The sequence below is a fragment of the Kogia breviceps genome, chromosome X (genome assembly GCF_026419965.1).
Source record: "Kogia breviceps isolate mKogBre1 chromosome X, mKogBre1 haplotype 1, whole genome shotgun sequence".
NCBI classification, from domain to species: Eukaryota; Metazoa; Chordata; class Mammalia; order Artiodactyla; family Physeteridae; genus Kogia; species Kogia breviceps.
This window is the reverse complement of record NC_081330.1, coordinates 69,586,422-69,599,720: the sequence shown is the minus strand read 5'-3', so window position 1 is coordinate 69,599,720 and position 13,299 is coordinate 69,586,422. Positions and strand designations below refer to the sequence as shown.

Sequence of the window (13,299 nt, the reverse complement as noted above, 5' to 3'; positions counted from 1 at the left end):
AGCACTGTAGCTTGCCAGTCATTGAGTGAAGCTGGATCTTGGTGTTGAGATGGAGATCTCTGGGAGATTTTCACCATTTGATATTACATGGAGCTGGGAGGTCTCTTGTGGACTAGTGTCCTGAAGTTGGTTCTCGTACCTCAGAGGCAAAGCCCTGATGCCTGGCTGGAGCACCAAGAGGCTTTAATCCACACGGCTGAGAATAAAAGGGAGAAAAAATAGAAAGAAAGAAAGAGAGAGAGAGGAGAGAGAGAGAGAGGGAGAGAGAGAGAGAGAAAGAAAGAAAGAGGATAAAATAAAGTAGGTTAAAATAAAATAATTACATTAAAAATAATTATTAAGAAGAAAAAATTTTTAAAGTGAAGGTCAGAACCCTAGGACAAATGGTGAAAGCAAAGCTATACAGACAAAATCTCACACAGAAGCATACACATATACACTCACAAAAAGAGAAAAAGGGGGAAAAATGATATATCTTGCTCCCAAAGTCCACCTCCTCAATTTGGGATGATTCGTTGTCTATTCAGGTACTCCACAGATGCAGGGTACATCAAGTTGATTGTGGAGCTTTAATCCGCTGCTTCTGAGGCTGCTGGGAGAGATTTCCCTTTCTCTTCTTTGTTCGCACAGCTCCTGGGGTTCAGCTTTGGATTTGTTCCCACCTCTGCGTGTAGGTCACCTAAGGGCATCTGCTGTTCGCTCAGACAGGATGGGGTTAAAGGAGCAGCTGTTTCGGAGGCTCTGGCTCACTCAGGCCAGGGGGTGGGAGGGGTACAGATGTGGGACGAGCCTGTGGCAGCAGAGGCTGGTGTGACATTGCACCAGCCTGAGTTGTGCCGTGCGTTCTCCCGGGGAAGTTGTCCCTGGATCCCAGGACCCTGGCAGTGGCGGGTTGCACAGGCTCCCAGGAGGGGAGGTGTGGTGAGTATCCTGTGCTTGAACACAGGCTTCTTGGTGGCGGCAGCAGCAGCCTTAGCATCTCATGTCCCTCTCTGGTGTCCGCACTGATAGCCGCAGCTCGTGCCCTTTTCTGGAGCTCCTTTAAGTGGCGCACTTAATCCCCTCTCCTCGAGCACCAGGAAACAAAGAGGCAAGATAAAGTCTCTTGTCTTCAGCAGCTCCAGACTTCTCCCGGACTCCCTCCCAGCTAGCTGTGGTGCACTAACCCCTTCAGGCTGTGTTCACGCAGCCAAGCCCAGTCCTCTCTGGGCATCCGACCAAAGTCCAAGCCTCAGCTCCCAGCCCCCCACCCATCCTGGCGGATGAGCAGACAAACCTCTCAGGCTGGTGAGTGCCAGTCAGCATCGATCCTCTGTGCAGGAATCTCTCTGCTTTGCCCTCCACGCCCTGTTACTGAACTCTCCTCCGTGGCTCTGAAGCTTCCCCCTCTGCCACCTGCAGTCTCTGCCTGTGAAGGGGCTTCTAGTGTGTGGAAAACTTTCCTCTTTCACAGCTCCCTTCCACTGGTGCAGGTCCCGTCCTTATTCATTTGTCTCTGTTTATTCTTTTTTCTTTTGCCCTACCCAGGTACGTGGGGGAGTTTCTTGCCTTTTGGGAGGTCTGAGGTCTTCTGCCAGCGTTCAGTGGGTGTTCTATAGGAGCAGTTCCACGTGTAGATGTATTTCTGATGTATCTTGGGGGGGGGAGGTGATCTCCGCCTCTTACTCTTCCGCCATCTTCTTTTCCTCCTCCCGCCATATTCTTTTGATTACTATAGCTTTGTAGTACAGATTAGGGAGTGTGATGCCTCTCTATTAATTCTTAAGAGTAAAGTATTGAAATCTCCAGATATAATTGTGGATTTGTCTGTCTCCTTGCAGTTCTGTCGGTTCTTGTTTCAGGTATTGTTATATCTTCTTGGTATAGTGCCAGCTTTATCATTATGTAATGTCACTATTTATCCTAGGGATATTTCTTCTTCTGAAGTCTACTTTTTAATATTAATATAGCCATTCCAACTTCCTTTTGATTTGTGTTTGCATAATATAATATTATCTATGTATTTTTATTTGAAATGTGTTTCTGGTAGAAAGCATATAGTTTTGTCTCATTTTAATAACTAAATATTTTATGGGACTATACAGCTTTCCTATTTTTCCTTGTGTTGGTTTTGTTAAGCCACATTTTTCTAGGAATTCATGTATTTCCTCTAAATTTTCAATCCTATTGACATAAATTGTTAATACTGTTCCTTACTCTTCTTAATCTTTTTTCCTTTGTTATGATTTCCTTCTTTTATATTATTTCGTTGTACCTTTCCATCTTGATGAATCTCCCAAATGTTTGTCTATTTTATTAGTTTTGTAAAACAAACAAATATGGGGTTTTATTGACATTTATTGTCTTTGTTTTCTATTTTATGAATTTATGGTTTGCCTTTAATACCTTCTTCCTTCTACTTCCCCCCTCCCATTTTTTCTTACTATATTCTTAGATTGGATACCTAGCTGTTTAATTTTCACCCCCTCATCTAATATAAATATTTAAGGCTATAAACTTCCCTTAAAACATGCCTTTCATCATATCTCATAGGTTTTTATATGTATTATTTTCATTATTTTTAAACATTAGGTATTTTAAGATGTCCCTCATGATTTCTTCTTTGATTCATATATTTAGAAGTGTGTTTTAAATTATACAATATATGTAGATGTTTTGTTTTGTTTTAAAATGTAATACTGTTTATTTAACTTCAAAAACATTTCAGCATTCTAAACATATCAAAAAAATAACAGAACATTGCAGATCGTGTTTAGTACAGAAGGTTCTTTAACTTTCATCAATGCAGTGGCTCTTGGCTTTGCTGACAATGAAGAGTTCTATGGTTTGTTTAAAAAACAGTTTAAAACTACCACACTTCAACTAAAAAGGATCCAAAACACTTCTCATGCCAGCTGACCCCCCCACTTTTTCCATAGCTAAGAATGACAGCGGGATGCTATGTCTCTATATACAGAAACAAGACAACTTGAAGCTAAATGGATGCCCACTACAGTGTCCAGAGGTCCAGCCCCACAGTGCACACCCTGAGCTATGGCCCCTCCAGAAGGCATCGCTCCTACAGCCTCCATGCCAAGCAAGGACTTCAAGAGTGTGTCTCGGTTGCTTTGTTCTTTTTACAAACTATAGATATGTACAGTTGAGAACACCGGATTCCTAGCCAATGACCATAGAGTTAACACACCACCTCACAAATTTTAAAAAAAAGAAAATGTCAGAAACATCTTTAAATGCCTTGTCACACCAACAGCAAAGCACACAGAGTGAGGAGAACACGAGAGCCTTTTCATTTTAAAAATGTTTGGAAATATGTACAACTTTGATAGTTTCCGGGTGCTCCAGACACCCATGGCCATTTCATGTAAACCACTGACAATTGCTAGAGCACTTTGAGAGACTACAATATGATCATGATCCAACTGGGTAATTAAACCTAATGAAGGCAACAGACTCGTCTCAGGCGAGAGGTGTGTCAATCACGGCGCTCCCTACTCCAAGGTATTCATGAGGAGACAGATCAACAATTTTTAAAAATTCATCCTCCTCCTCCTCTTCTTCATCCTCGTCTTCTTCATCTTCCTCCTCCACCTTTTTCTGGGCAACTTTAGCAGGACCCTTGGCACCATCAAACTTCCCTTTAGACTTATAGTCTGTGACATCCTTCTCGTATTTCTCCTTCAGCTTTGCTGCCTTGTTGATGTATGGCTGCTTCTTGCTGTCACTTAAGTTATTCCACATCTCGCCCAGCTTCTTTGCCACATCTCCAATAGAGATACCGGGATTTGTATATTTGATCTTGGGGCGGAATTCAGAACAGAACAGGAAAAATCCAGATGGTGGCCTCTTGGGGGCATTTGGGTCCTTCTTGCCTCCCTTAGCTGGTCCATAATCCTTCATTTCCCGATCATAGTGCACTTTATCTGCCTTTGCCATTTCATCAAATGTAGACTTCTCTTTTCCAGACATTGTCTTCCACCTCTCAGAGCATTTCTTGGAAAATTCTGAAAAATTGACAGTGACCTCAGGGTTTTTCTTCTTATGTTCCTCTCTGCACGTCTGCACAAAGAAGGCATAAGCAGATATCTTGCCCTTTGGTTTCTTGGGATCACCTTTAGCCATCTTGACTGTATTGTTCACTAGTCTGTGTTGATGTTTTATTTACCTTCTTTATTCATATATAACTTAATTGCAGTATGGTAAGACAACATGGTTGCTATTATACCAATTCTTTAAAATTAGTAAATAATTTATGGAGAATCTATTCTTTTTTTGAATTTTATTTTTTAATAAACTCTTTTTTTAGAACAATTCTTGATTTACAGAAAATTGCAAAGATGGTACAGAAATTTTCCATATACTCACACCTAGTTCCCCCTGTATTTAACATCTTTCATTGTTATAGTAATATTTTAGAATTAGTAAACTAAAACTGATACTTTATTATTAACTAAAGCCCATACTTCATGCAGATTTACTCAGTTTTTACCTAATACCTTTTTTTTTTCTGTTCTAGGGTCCCATCTAGAATACTACATTACATTTAGTGATCATGTCTTCTTAGTCTCTTCTTGGTTGTGACACTTTTGTACCTTATTTTTGATGGCCTTGATATTTTGGAAAAGTATTATTCGGGTATTTTGTAGAATGCCCCTGAATTGGTATTTCTCTAGTAATTGGTATTTTCTGTAGTAGTTTTTTTTTCATGATAAGACAATAGGCTGTATAATTGTTTTTTGGCTTCCAGTTGGATTAGCCAGTGGAGAACCAGAGTAAGAAATTAGAAAGGGATGAGGTTTTGTTTTATATTTCCACAGTTCTCTCCATGTGAGGGACTTGGGCTGACTGTATTCCTCAAATACAGTGCATGACTCCACTAAGAGTGTCTCTGCCTACAGTTCTCAAGTTCTTGTAGCCACTCCCTCTTCTTGTCATTTTTGGAATTAAAAATAATTTCTTCTTCACTCAGTGTTCCTAAACTTTTTTTCCCTTCATGATTTTCTAATTCCTCACACATATCTTTAAAACAGTCCCTTTATTAAAACTTTCTTGAATCATTCTAATGAAACTGTGCCATTTATCCCACTGGAACACTGTCTTGTATATTATGAATCAAAATAAGCTTCTCCGGACATTGACGCAGAACTAACATTTTTTTATTTTTTATTGAATTATAGTTGAATTACAGTGTTCTCTTAATTACTGCTGTACGGCAAAGTGACTCAGTTATACATATATGTATACATTCTTTTTCATATTCTTTTCCATTATGGTTTATCACAGGATATTGAATATAGTTCCTTGTGCTATGTAGTAGGACCCTGTTATTTATCCCTTCTTTGTTTTTTAAGTAACTTTTCTCTTTTTAAAAAAATATTTATTTATTTTATTTTTGGCTGCATTGGATCTTAGCTGCAGCACCTGGGATATTCATTGCAGCATGTGGGATATTTTGTTGCAGCATGCAGGCTCTTCATTGTGACACCCGGGCTCTTCATTGTGGTATGTGGGCTTCTCTGTAGTTGTGACACAGGGCTCTAGAGCACATGGGCCCTGTAGTTGTGGTTCATGGGGTTAGTTGCCCCGTGGCATGTGGAGTCTTAGTTCTCTGACCAGGGATCAAACCCATATCCCCTGCATTAGAAGGTGGATTCTTAACCACTGGACCACCAGGGAAGTCCCCTATTTATCCATTTTATATATATCAGTTTACATCTGCTAATCCCAAGCTCTCAATCCAACCCTCTCCCACCTGCCTCCCCCTTGGCAACCACCAGTCTATTCTTTATGTCCCTGATTCAGTTGTTTCATAGATAGGTTCATTTGTGTCATATTTTAGATTCCACATATAAGTAATATCATATGGTATTTGTCTTTCTCTTTCTTACTTCACTTAGTATGATAATCTCTAGTTGCATGTATGTTGCTGCAAAATGGCATTATATTGTTCTTTTTTATGGCTGAGTAATATTCCATTGTATATATGTACCACATCTTTATCCACTCACCTGTCTATGGGCATTTTGGTTGTTTCCATGTCTTTGCTATTGTGAATAGTGCTGCTACGAACACAGCGGTGCATGTATCTTTTTTTAATATAAATTTCTTTATATTTATTTTTGGCTGTGTTGGGTCTTCACTGCTGTGCAAGGGCTTTCTCTAGTTGTGGCAAGTGGGGACTACTCTTCGTTGTGGTGTGCGGGCTTCTCATTGCCGTGGCTTCTCTTGTTGCAGAGCACAGATTCTAAGCGCATGGGCTTCAGTAGTCTTGGTGTGAGGGCTCAGTAGTTGTGGCTTGTGGGCTCTAGAACACAGGCTCAGTAGTTGTGGTGCATGGGCTTAGTTGCTCCACAGCATGTGGAATCTTCCCGGACCAGGGCTCGAACCTGTGTCCCCTGCATTGGCAGGTGAATTCTTAACCACTGTGCCACCAGGGAAGTCCCACATGTATCTTTTTGATTTATACTTTTGTCTGGATATATGCCCAGGAGTGGGATTGCTGAATCATATGGTAATTCTACTTTTAGTTTTCTGAGGAACCTCCATACTGTTTTCCATAGTGGCTGCACCAACTTACAGTCCCATCAACACTGTAGGAGGGTTCCCTTTTCTCTACACCTTCTCCAACATTTATTATTTGTCAACATTTTAATGATGGCCATTCTGACCGGTGTGAGGTGGTACCTCATTGTAGTTGTGATTTGCAGTTCTCTAATAATTAATGATGTTGAGCATCTTTTCATGTGCCTATTGGCCATCTGTATTTCTTCTTTGGAGAAATGTCTCTTTAGGTCTTTTGCCCATTTTCCAATTGGGTTGTTTGTATTTTTGTGGTTGAGTTGTATGAGCTGTTTGTATGTTTTGGAAATTAAGCCCTTGTCAATTTCATTAATGCAAATATTTTCTCCAATTCTCTAGGTTGTCTTTTTGCTTTGTTTATGGTTTCCTTTGCTGTGCAAAAGCTTGTAAGTTTGATTAGGTCCCATTTGCTTTTTATTTTTATTTCTATTGCCTTGGAGACTGACCTAAGAAAACATTTGTATGATATATGTCAGAGAATGTTTTGTCTATGTTCTCTTCTAGGCGTTTTATGGTGTCATGTCTTATGTTTAAGTCTATAAGCTCTTCTGAGTTTATTTTTGTGTATGACAAGAGGGTAGGTTCTAATTTCATTGACTTACATGTGGCTGTCCAACTTTCCCACCAACACTTGAAGAGACTGTCTTCTCCCACTGTATATTCTTGCCTCCTTTGTTGAAGGTTAATTGACCATAGGTGTGTAGGTTTATTTATGAGCTCTCTATTCTCTTCCCTTGATCCATATGTTTGTTCTTGTGCAATTACCATGCTGTTTGATTTCTGTAGCTTTGTAGTATTGTTTGAAGTCTGGGATGGTTATGCCTCCTGCTTTGTTCTTTTTATTCCAGATTGCTTTAGCAATTCTGTGTCTTTTATGGTTCCATATGAATTTTAGGATTATTTGTTCTATTTCTGTGAAAAATGTCATGGGTAATTTAATAGGGATCACATTAAATCTGTAGATTGCTTTGGGTAGTATGGTCATTTTAACAATATTAATTCTTCCAGTTGAGGAGCATGGGATATCTTCCTACTTTGAATCATCTTCAGTTTCCTTTACTAATGTTTTATAGTTCTCAGTGTATAAGTCTTTCACCTCCTTGGTCAAGTTTATTCCTCAGTATTTTATTTTTGGAGCTGCAAATTTTAAAAGTATTTGTTTTTACCTTCCCTTTCTGATATTTCATTGTTGGTGTAAAGAAATGCAATCTTTTTTTTCTGTATGTTAATCTTGTATTCTGCTACCTTGCTGAATTTGCTGATCAATTCTAGTAGCTTTTGTGTGGAATCTTTAGGGTTTTCTATATGTAATATCATATCACCTGCATATAATGAAATTTTCACCTGTTCCCTTCCAACTTGGATACTTTTTCTTTTCCTTGTCTGATTTCTGTGGCTAGGATTTCCAACACTATGTTGAAGAGAAATGGTGAGAATGGGCATCCTTGTCTTGTTCCAGATTTTAGTGGGAAGGCTTTCAACTTTTCAACATTGAGTATTATATTGGCTGTGGGTTTGTCATAAATAGCTTTTATTATTTTGAGATATGTTCCCTCTATACCCACTTTGGTAAGAGGTTTTTATCATGAATGGATGTTGAATTTTGTCAAATGCTTTTTCTGCATCTATTAAGATGATCATGTATTTTTTGTCTTTTCCTTTGTTGATGTGATGTATCATGTTGATTGATTTGCGTATGTTGAACCATCCTTGTAAACTTAGGATGAATCCCACTTGGTTGTGGTGTATGATCTTTTTTATGTGCTGTTGGATTCAGTTTACTAATATATTGTTGAGAATTTTTGCATCTATATTCATCAAAGATATTGGCCCATAATTTTCTTTTTTGGTGGTGTCTTTCTCTGGTTTTGGTATCAGGGTGATGGTGGCTTCATAGAATGTCCTTGGGAGTGTTCCCTCTTGTTCAGTTTTCTGGAAGAGTTTGAGAAGGATTGGAATAAGTTCTCTGTATGTTTGGTAGAATTTGCCTCTGGAACCATCTGGTCCTACACTTCTGTTTGTAGGGAGTTTTTAAATTACAGATTCTATTTCAGTTCTAGTGATCAGTCTGTTCAAATTATCTATTTCTCCTTGATTCAATTTTGGTGGGCTGTATGTTTCTAGAAACGTGTCCACTTCTTCTAGGTTGTTGAATTTGTTGGCTAATAATTATTCATAGTATTCCCTTATGTTTTTTTGTATTTCTGCAGTATCAGTTGTTATGCCTCCTTTTTCATTTCTTATTTTGTTTTTTTATGTTCTCTCTTTGGTTCTGGGTGAGCCTGGGCAGAGGTTTGTCAATTTTGTTTATCTTTTCAAAGAACCAGCTTGTCTTGACTTTTATTGACTTTTTCTATTGTTTTTTAGTTCTCTATTTTGTTTGTTTCCTCTCTGATCTTTATTATTTCCTTCCTTCTGCTGACTTTAGGTTTTATTTGTTCTTCTTTTTCTAATTCTTTTAAGTGATAAATTAGGTTGTTTGAGATTTTTCTTATTCTTTGAGGAAAGCCTGTATCACTGTGAACTTCCCTCTAATAACTGCTTTTGCTGCGTGCCATAGATTTTGTATGGTTATATTTTCATTGTCATTTGTATCAAGGTATTTTTAAACGTCCTCTTTGATTTCATCATTCACCCATTGGTTTTGTAGTAGCATGTTGTTTAGTCTCCATGAAATCTTTTTATTCTCATTTCTTTCTCTGTGGTTAATTTCTAGTTTCATGCCATTGTGGTCAGAAAAGATGCTTGAGATAACTTCTATACTCTTAAATTTGTGGAGGCTTGTTTTGTGCCCTAGTATGTTGTCAGTCCTAGACAATGTTGCATGTGCACTTGAAAATAATGTGTATTCTAAGGATTTTTTTAGTGTAATGTCCTGAAAATATCAATTAAGTCAAACTGCTCTATTGTATCACTTTGTATCTCTGTTGCCTTATTGATTCTGTCTGGAAGATCTGTCCATTGATGTGAGTGCGGTGTTAAAGTCTCCTACTATTATTGTATTCCTGTCAGTTTCTCCCTTTATGTCTGTTAGTATTTGTTTTATCTATGTGGGTGCTCCTATATTATGTGTATATATGTTGATGAGTGTAAAATCCTCTTCTTATATTGATCTTTTTGTCATTATATAGTGTCCTTCTTTATCTTTCTTTATGGCCTTTGTTTTAAAGTCTATTTTGTCTGATATGAGTACTGAGACCTCTGCTTTCTTGTCATTTCCGTTTGCATGAAATATCTTTTTCCATCCCCTGACTTTCAATCTATGTGTCCTTTGCCCCAGAGTGGGTCTCCTGTAGGCAGCATATCATAATCTCCTGGTTTTTTTAAAAATCCAATCTGCCACTCTGTGTCTTTTGATTGGAGCATTTAGTCCACTGACATTTAAGGTAATTATTGATAGATATGTATTTATTGCCATTTTGAACCTTGTTTTCCCATTGATTCTGTATTTCTTCTTTCTTTCTTTTTCTCTTTGTTTTTCCTTTTGTGACTTGATTTTCTTTTGTATTGTACTTGTGTTCTCTTCTTTTTGGTTTTTGTGAATCTACTGTATGTTTTTGATTTGTGGTCACCCTGTTTTTCAAGTATGTTAACCCCTTCCTATATCTACTTGCCTTAGACTAGTAGTCATATAGGCTCAAACACTTTCTAGGGGGAAAAAATATCTATGTTTTCTTACTCTCCTCCCCCACGTCTTATGATTTCAATGTCCTCTTTTACATCTTCATGTTCATTCTTACGCTGTTCATTGTGGTTATCATCACTTTCACAGAAAATTTTTTGTTTTTAATCTGTGTACTGGCTTATTTAAGTGATTTATTTTCCAATTGTGATTTTTCTCTTCCCTACGGATTCTTACTTCTTTTCTATTTAGAGAAGACCTTTCAATATTTCCTTTAGGATAGGTTTAGTATTGCTATGAGAGATTCTTTATCTCTCCTTCTATTCTAAATGATAATCTTGCTGGGTAGAGTATCCTAGTTTGTAGATTTTTCCCTTTCAGGACTTCGAATATATCTTGGCACTCCCTTCTGGCCTGCAACGTTTCCATAGAGAAATCAGCTGATAGCCTAATGGGGGTTCCCTTGTAATTCACTCTTTGTTTTTCTCTTGCTGCCTTTAGAATTCCCTCTTTATCTTTAACTTTTGCCATTTGTATTATAATATGTCTTGGTGTAGGTCTGTTCAGGTTTATCCTGCTTGGGACCCTCTGTGCTTCCTGTACCTGGATATCTGTTTTCTTCTTTAGGTTTGGGAAGTTTTCAGCCATAATTTCTTCAAATATATTTTTGGTCCCCTTTTCTGTTTCTTTTCCTGGAATCCCTATTATGTGTGGGTTGGCACACTTTATATTATCCCATTGGTCTCATACTATTTTCTTTTTTTTGGGGGGGGGCGTTCTATCTGCTCTCCTGATTGGGTGATTTCCAGGTCACTTATTCATTCTTCTGCATTATTCATTCTGCTATTCATTGCCTTTAGTGCAGCTTTCATCTCTGTAAATGAGTTTTCTAATTTTTCTTGGTTCCTCTTTATAGTTTCTAGTTCCTTTTTACAGTGCTCTGCATTTTGATAGCAGGCTATCTTTTGATAGCTTTTCTTAATTCCTTCATTATTTTCATTATCTCCTTTTTGAACTCAGTGTCATAGACCTGTTTCATTGTTAATTATTTCAGGGGAATGCTCTTGATATTTTAACTGGGAGTTGTTCCTCTGTTCCTTCATTTTACTTATATTTCTCTTACTCTGTGAGTTTAGGAGAAAGTTATCTACTGTGGTCTTGGATGGCTATTTATATGTGGGGCTGTCCCTGTGTAGCTTGTGTGGGTATAATATTTTTGGTGTGAGGGCTGTTTTTAGTATGGATGCCTGTCGCCTCTTTCCCCAGCGTGTGCTGGTTGTTTTCCCCTTGATAGGGGGTGTGCAGATGCAGTGGCTCATGCCCAGTCTTGGGGTTCTCAGCTCAGGCAAGCAGCTCAGGCGTGCACTTGGGACATGTGATGGGAGTAGAGGCAGCTTGCAACGACGACTGGAATTTGGGTGGGTTCATGACCATTCCCAGGGTCTGGGAGGGAGTCAGCAGGGGCCCACAACCACTCCTGGTGTCTGAGTGGGGGGTGGCAGTGTCCCACAACTGCTCCTAGCGTCTGGGGAGGCAGCAGTGGAGGCTTGCCACTGCCTCTGGAACCCATTCAGGCAATGTCCTGCCCTCTGAGAGTGTACACAGAGGAAAAAGTCTACAATCTGGTCCCACCCCTCCCCTCATGCACCCTGCAAACAATGGCGACTGGCCTCTAAAGTGGCCCAGGCTTCCTCTGCTTACACACCCAGCCACAGTTGCACTGGATTCCAGCCCCACCCCCACCCCAGTCTGTCTACACACAGCCAATCCCAGTCCTCTCCCAGTTCTGATCTCTGAAGCCTGAGTTCCAGCAACCAGCCCCCACCAGCACTGGTGGACATGCATGTCAGGCTGTGGAGTGCTGGACAGCAGCACTGACCACCTGTGTAGTTCTCCCTGTGCTCTGGCTGCAGTAAACTGGCTGCTGCATTCTCCTCTGAGGCTCTGAAGCTCCCCTTCTGTCTTGGCCAATCTCCCTGCTGGTGAGGGGGCTTCCCAGGGCACAAAAACCTTTCCTCTTTTACAGCTCCCTCCCAGGGGCGCAGGTCTCATCCTGATTCCTTTCTCACTTTTTTCTTTTCTCCTACCCAGTTACGTTGAGATTTTCTTGCCTTTTCAGAAGTTTGAGGTCTTCTGCCAGCATTTAGTAGATATTCTGTGAGAATCACTCCACACGTAGATGTATTTTTGCTGTATTTGTGGGAGAGGGTGAGTCATGTCATGCTACTCTGCCACCTTGCTCTCCCTAGAATCAATTCTTGTAACTGTTCCAAGTGTGCTTCAAATGAATTTTGTTTTCTGTAACCCTTCAAGGCAGAAGTGTTTGTATTTCCACTCCCATTTGGTCAGGCTTGTAATTTGTGTTGTTTAAATTTTCTGTATGCTGTTGATTTGTATATGGGATTACTCAACAATTGAAAAAGAGCTGTTTAATTCTCTCAGTTGCTTGGTGGATTTTTCGCTTTCTCTGTGAACTTCTATTAATTAAAGCTCTGTGTATTTTGAGGCTACTTTTACGTGTAAATGTAATATTATGTAACATTTTTATGAAAATGATGACCGCCGTATCCTGTTGGTTAGAAGCAAGAAACAGATCCTGCCCACACTGAAGGCAAGGAGATTACACAGTGTAAGGACTAGGACAGATCTTTTAGATGTATCCTTAGATTCTCACTTCAACAATAAATATTTGTTGTATTAAACACCACCTGGATAATTTAAGTGGCTTTGAACATTTTGATTTCATTTATACCCACCCCAAATTACATTGTCATGTATTTGACCAAGTAGACTTTGTCAAATTAAACACTTTTACTCTGAAAAAGGCACTGCTAATAGAAAGACAAGCCACAGACTTGGAGAATCCAATTCCAAATAATCTGACAAAGGACTTGTAGCAAGAATATATAAGAAAGTCTAAACACTCAATAGTAAGAAAAAGAACCACCTAAACAGAAGGGGGGGGGCAAAAGATTTGAACAGAGACTGCACCAAAGATATTCAAATGGAAAATAAGCATATGAAAAGATGTTCAAACTCATATGCCATTAGGGCACTGCAAATTAAAACCACAATGAGAGATCACCACACACCCAATGGGT

At 39.1% G+C, this 13,299-nt stretch overlaps 1 pseudogene; it reads right to left on the bottom strand.

Moving 5' to 3' along the window:
* Positions 1-3,456: 3,456 nt before the first annotated feature.
* Positions 3,457-4,133, bottom strand: LOC131748111 (high mobility group protein B3 pseudogene; annotated as a pseudogene).
* Between the last annotated feature and the right edge of the window lie 9,166 nt (positions 4,134-13,299).